The sequence below is a fragment of the Parasteatoda tepidariorum genome, chromosome 10 (assembly GCF_043381705.1).
Source record: "Parasteatoda tepidariorum isolate YZ-2023 chromosome 10, CAS_Ptep_4.0, whole genome shotgun sequence".
Lineage (NCBI taxonomy): Eukaryota > Metazoa > Arthropoda > Arachnida > Araneae > Theridiidae > Parasteatoda > Parasteatoda tepidariorum.
Window position 1 is genome coordinate 39,961,211 of NC_092213.1, and position 7,550 is coordinate 39,968,760.

A 7,550-nucleotide genomic window follows, 5' to 3' on the forward strand; every position below is an offset into this window, starting at 1 on the left:
AAACTCGGCAATTTTTCTTGAAGTTGAATGAAAACAAATAATGAATAGAAACTGAATAAATATATGCATTCATGTTCTCTCCTTTACTTTGACTCTTTCACAATGTTTATTGTTATAGCAATAAACATTGTGAAATCTTCTTTAAGTGAAAGTGAATGAAAATGTGTGCCTAACAGAGGAATAGAGCTCCTTTTGAAATCAAGCAATGTATGACTATTGTAAATGAATAAAAGGAAAGCGGGGATCAATCATCAAACTTGACAATAATTCATTTAAATGGACACTGAATCCATACCTCTTGTTGGGTCCTAAGAAATGAATCATTAGTAAGTGCTTAGATTTTCTGCATCCCGAAAGGAAATCGTTCCACCCACGCGAACACCTGTGAAACAAATTTCGAGGGAGTGTTGGGGGGCGTTTCACGGAAATTCTTATCTTGTCAAATACTTATGCTTTTGTGCAAGCAGTGAAGCTTACTCAGTTAAATGGTCGTTGAAAATTAATGGTAGGTTCAGTCAATAATTAACTAAAAATATCGTTTTGAAAACAATTTCTAGCACACGGAGCAAAACTAATTTCAGATTTGAAATCAGTAAATTCAAATTTGATAGAAACAATTCAGGGCTAAAGAGAATAGAAGGGCTAGTTCATTCTGCTCCTAGAGCTGAAGATATGATTTCCATCCTCATGAAATCATGCTACACACAGATCTCGGAGATCGCAAGCAAAGATATGAAAACTATGCATCATTCTCTTTGTTAAAATAGCTAGATTGTTCCATAAAATTTTACGGTGAAAAGTCCTAGCTCCCCGAGCACCTGTAATTTTTACCTTAATTTGATCTGGAATTTTTTACAGTGTCTGCACGAAACAATTGGCGTATTTAAGGTCATTTCTTTGAACTATTAAAAATGACAATTAGCAATTTCTTTACTTATTATTATTGAATAATATCATTTATTTAACTATTATTATTATTATTGAATAATATCATTTATTTATTTATTCGTAATGTGCATAAAGGTAGGTAAAAAGATCTGTCCGATCAAAGTGATTTGCGAAATCAGGTTTGCCCTACTCTTTCTTTGAAGTTGTTTTCCACGCGCAATTGCTACTTACGCGGAAAAGATACTTATACAGAAATAATCTCGATTTCAATCTCAGTACGTCGTCTTGGTGTGTAATGTATAACATCAAAATTAGTTCTGATGTTCAATTCATTAATGCATTCTATAGATATAATCTTAATATCATGTTCTTGGGGCCAGATTATAATAGTATTATTTATCATGAGTTTTTTAAAAGTAAACTGTGAAAAAAATTTCTTAAAAAAACTCTACCCCCAGCAGGTGTGCCTGAAACTGTCCTGCTTTGTTAAATATTTTTCCGCAGTTTTATTTCGTTAAAAAAAAATTTCGTTGCATAAATTAAATTTCTTATTTTTCTAGTGATCTATTTTTACGTTTTGCAGTTTCCTATGTCTTTGCAGAAATTTGATCTGGATTTTTTTCACTGAGTCCGCACAAAACAATTTGTGTGCTTTCGGTCATTCCTTTGAACTATTGAAAATGACAATTAGTTTGCTGAAATTATAAGAACAAAAATTTTACTGAATAATTTCTTTCTTTATTTATTATTATTGAATAATATCATTTATTTAGCTATTATTATTATTATCATTATTGAATATTATCATTTATTTATTTATTCGCAATGTGCATAAAGGTAGGTAAAAAAAACTGTCCGATGAAAGTGATTTGCAAACTCAGGTTTGCCCTAATCTTTCTTTGAAGTTGTTTTCCACGCGGAATTGCTACTTACGCGGGAAAGATACTTATACAAAAAAAATCTCGAATTTGATCTCAGTACGTCGTCTTAGTATGTCAAAATTAGTCGATCATAAAACTTGGTCGATCAAAATTAGTTCTGATGTTCCATTCATTAATGCATTCTATAGATATTATCTTAATATCATGATATTGGGGTCAGATTATAATAGCATTATTTATCATGAGTTTTTTAAATGTGAACCGTGAAAAAATTTTCTTGAAAACACAGTACCCCCAGCAGGTGTGCCTGAATTTTTCCGCAGTTTTATTTCATTAAAAAAAAATTTCATTACATAAATTAAATTTCTTATTTTTCCAGTTCTTATTTTTCCAGTTTCTTATTTTTACGTTTTGCAGTTTCCTATGTCTTTGCTGAAATTTGATCTGGAATTTTTTCACAGTGTCCGCACNATTCTATTTTCAGTATTGAAAAGAAGAAAAATCAATATCTGCAAAAAATGTTGTCTAAAATAAATTGGAAATCAGATATGTTACTTTGAAGTCTTTAAATAAATTTTAATATAAATATTCTTAAAACAACATACAAATTTTTTAAAGTATTTTTCCCCTTTTTTTCTGGTATGCTTATCAAACTACGTGGAAGTCTTAAAAAATTGAATTATTAACTTTTTTTTCAAATTATTTTATTTTTTCATTCTCCTTTTTTAAACTATTATTTAATTTTCTAACTACATTACAGTTTGATTATCATTCATATATTTCATACATTTTAGTTTTTTCAATTACATACAAGGTACTTTAAATTAAAGAAATTAAGAGAATTATTTTCAGGAAAAAAATTTTTCCTAAAAACTATTGAAAATAATGTATACTTTTTGAATAAGTAATTTTTTGGAACTTATTTAAATTTTTAGTTACTATTTTATTTGTAGTCAACATACGTTTCAAAAATTCAGATTAATAAAAGTTTAATTCTTGCAAAAATATGCGTGCATGCTGCTGCCCCGGAAAAAAAAACATTCTTAACTTTTTACTTAGTTTATCCTTCTCCAATCAATTTTAGTGACTTTTTTTGTATAAATACTTTCTGAACAGAAAAATGCCTAATTTCTAAAATACACTCTATACGATTTCCATAAAAAGTTAATTTTAGAAAAAACATAGAAAATATATAGTGCATAGTTTTATTAAAATACCTCCAATATATATGAGTATGCGACTTCTTTATTGGCAAGTTTCTAAACTTCGCAAGGTGCACTAAAATGTTCCAATGTCAATATCATTGTGTAGCACTTATACTTTCTCAGAGTTCTTCCTCCCTCTCCGCAACTGAAATCATTATTAGCAAGTGTGTCCTTTGAGGATGGGGGGGGGGTAGACTGTCTTGTATAGTTCAATAGTTATTTTTGGAAGATATGGGTTAATAATTTGGTCAATAACAATGCCAGAAGACACGTGGGTCACGTGTTTTCTGGCATTGTGTTATTAACCACAAACATTACAATCTATCTACATTCCTACATTTTAAAGTACAATAAATAAGTAAACAATCATTGGGCATGACACATCTCCCAGCATGTGCTGGTTTCGAATACAGTGAGTTTAAGGGTGATTTCTTTTTATTTTGACAGGAGATCGTGCCAGATGTCACTTAAGAAGACGCCATACCGGAGGAGAAACTTTTCATCGCTAAATCTATTTCCCCTCCGAAACTAATTTAAAATTTAAAGTACAGAAAAAGCGAGTCCAAATAAACCATGAAACCTTCGTTGCTGCAGAGTACCGACTATTTCTTCCGTAATTTGTTTTCATTTTGATTAAAAGAAACACACACACATATTCAGCATGTGAAACTTCATGGTTTACCTAAAATTCCTTCGGTAAAAAATATGTAAGAAAGTGAAATATAATTTTCTGTGTTTATAATAATATGCGTTGTAAGAACAATTGTTAATAATAATTAATGTTACTTATAATTAATGTTTGAATCTCAAAGTTAAAGATTAGCTATGCTAATTCAAAATTAAAGATTTTAACTAAGTTAAAAATAAGTTTCTGACTAAGTTTCATTTTTAACTAAGCTCATTTAACTCATTTTTAACTAAGTTAAAAATGAGTTTCTGTCTAAAAATAATAAATTTTAAACACAATCCCAATTTTAAATTGAATTACTAAAATATATAAATGCATTTGTTTAAATATTTCCACACTTTTAAGAAACAAAATTTAATCGAATTTAAAAAGGACAGATATGGGGAAAAAATCTGTAAAGGATATAAATACTTGCCTTAGCAATACGTACCCTAAAATTAAATGTGCTAATAATTAAGCTACAGGAAGTTCAATAAAAATTCACTGAAAAAAAAGTATAGTGAAAACTATAGAATGTGGTAAAATTAACCATGTTTATGATGTTACGGAGGCACTAAAATGCTTGATAATTTTTAATAAAACAGTTTGGTATTGACTTTTGGTAAAATTGACAGTAAAATATGGTTTTGTTACAATGTTGATTGGTAGTATATGCGATAAAAATTGCTAATTTTATCATGATACTTAGAACAGGGCCTACGTTTAAACAACTTTATAGTTTATTATTTCTATTAACAGTGTGGTAATAAGAACTATAATTTCGAAGACTGGAATTGTCGATACACTGCTACCATACGAACGGAAACATTATCACTTGAATGGTTTTCATACCGTATGCTTATATTTTAATACAAAAAATATTATTAATACAAAAGTTATTATTAATATTATTATTATTAACAAAAATACGGTAATTTCACTTGAATTTTTTCCTCCCGGTTAAAATGTGGATATACCTGCACTAAATTATGACTCACTAAATAAATAGTAATTCACTATGCATGACAAAATTTTCGGAGCAAAAAATTTAAGGGGCATTCTTTATATCTTGTTAAGAAAATGTGCCAAATGTCTTAGTTGAAGTGAAACCACTGGGAGAAATTCTATCTTGACTAATTCTATTTCACTTTTGTTGGAAATTAAAAGTTCAAAGTATAGAAAAAACGAGTCCAAGTAAACTTCGAATGCTGACTTCTTTACATATCAAAATACAAGCAAAGTACTACAGAATTATTACTTTTTTGCTGCTTTTTCTGAGTATTTATACTATAATATGTTTTCATTTTGAAAAAAAAATATAAATTTCGCATTTAAAACTTCGTGGATTATCTAAAATCATTTTTAGAAAAAATATTTATATGCATGAAAGCAAAAGATAATTTTCTGTGATTGTTTCTCTGATTTTCTTAAATTTTCCAAATTTTAATCTGGATCAATTAGGTGTGTCTTATTAGTTATAATTCCTAAGTATAATTAGGCTGTGCGGTCAACCGCGATTCTTTTTCTTGAATATGGATGTTACACTGTGAAAGATAACTATGAATTTTGCAGATAAACGATTATATCTCGCAGAAAAAAACTATTTAACGAAAGACTACTAAACTATTTAATGAATTATTCTTATATTAGGCCAGTTATGAGAGATTTATCTCCCATGGCCTATCCTTATCAATATACCATGCGAAATTAATTTATAATAACTTTAAAAGCCAAAGATTAAATATATTTGTATTCCGAGCTCTGCAAATATTATTAAATAAAAGTTTTATCTTAAATATCATCCAGTTATCTTCTTCAATTGTCATTTTCATTATCCTGCTATCACCACAATCTTCAATTAGTCATTTATACAACTTCTAACCACACCTAATTTCCGTCGTCATTACACTGGGAATCTGATTTTATTTCCTCTTTTTCCAAAAAGCTGAATTCTCGGAGTTTTCATCGGGTTAATTAAGATAAATATTTGTTTACGTACACTTTAATCGACCGGCTAAAAAAGTTTAAGAAGCTGTGCAGAAAGATTGAACTTTCCTTCCTTTATTAAAATTTCTTTGTTATTGAATTTTAAAAGCAATCTTAAATATATATTTCAAAAAATTGAAGCTGTGGTCACTAAGATTAAAGTCTTCTTAAAAACTATTATTTATTAGATGTCTTATTGTTAATAGCTAATTAATGCCATGTATTTGAAAATATAGTTTAAATTTCTCTTCAGCTCTTTTTCGTAGGACATATATTTTTCTAAAGACAATCTTAAAAATAATAAATTAATAAAAGAAAATCTTTTCAAAGAGTTTAGAATTAAGTTTTATCATGATTACATTTTAATCTAACGAACAAAAAATATCATTTTTGAAAATTTAGAAATTAAAAGAAGCGTTCATTCAATATATGTTTAAGAAACTTAAGTAAGGTTTTTATCAATTTCCGTCGGCTGATATTTCAATATTATTATTTCGAAATAATTTATCCTCCTTAATATCATGAGAAGTTTAATAATCATTGTTCTTACAAGCATTAATTGTATTTGTTTCAATAATGATTTGAAGAAGTCTAAAAATTTTGATCATTCAGTTTATGAAATGCAATTCAAGTTGCATATTTATTAATAAATATTTAAACAATAGAGAAGGAATAGCTCTTTTGTAAATTTTCTGAAATGATAAGGAGAGCTCATTTAATGCATGTAAGAATCTCTTAGATATTATTCAAACTTTTAACATTTAAACGTTTTGTTTACTAAGGAATTTGGAAGGGTATATACTAATAATGCTAAAGATGATCTTTTTCCATTTTCCTTTTTCTCAGAATCTATTGATATTTTTACACAGTATTTTTATCATATACATGTTTACACTGTGATAGCCGTTAAAATATGTCTTTGGCAGAATGTTTTTTTAAAAAGTTATGAAATGAAAACTTTGAATTTCTTAAAAAGTTCCATCAAAAATCTTACATTACTCATAAAGTTTTCCTGTTAACTCTAAAACATTATCACAACATACAACTGATACAATCTCAAATTTCCTAAAAAATTTCAAAACTAAGTCGCAAAAAGTTTCTTATAAATAAAAATCATTCATTAAAAAGGTCAGTTTCAGCATCATTAATACAGTTTCTACCCACTCACCTCCATTTCGTTGTTTTTAAATTTATACTAAAGTAAGCTCAAACATAATTCATGTGATGAATTTTTTTTTAGCAGATAAATCTTGAATGATGACAAATATTTAACAATTCACAGTATTAGAATTTTTTAAAAGTGCAATTAAGCAATCATTTTATTTAAATATCTAGATTTAAAATTAAATGAATGTTTACATAAATAGATTAACATATGCTTGACTCATTGCTTTTAGTGCTTGTATTTCAAGGGTTTCAATTTAATTTTATTCAATTGATGGAAAAATACAAATTATATTGATCTGATATTTATAATTGAAGAATTAAACTGCTACCACTGAGATAAAGCATTATAAATTTGCACACTTTATGAAGACGAAAATAAAATTGTTTGAAATTCTCTTCTATACATATTTTTTAATTCTGTGATTGGCTAGAACAATAAATTTCCTCTCATATATTCACTCAGTTATGGAAATCCTCAAAATTGCTCTTAACCATTTGCAGTTTTTAAATTCGTTTGCAGCTTCTTCAGGAATATTCACTATGCATTAAGCTTCTTATGAAATTATTACCTTAAATTATCCACTATATTTTTAGGGTTGACAGGAATACATTATAAATATTTTGAACGTTTTCCTTTCTATCCTAATAAGTTTTCTTCCTGCGCACTATAAGGGAACGACATTTAATTTGAAGCCTAACATACATACATCAAATTTTATGAAACTTGGTTTAAATGCGGTTTAATTTCCTTTCTTT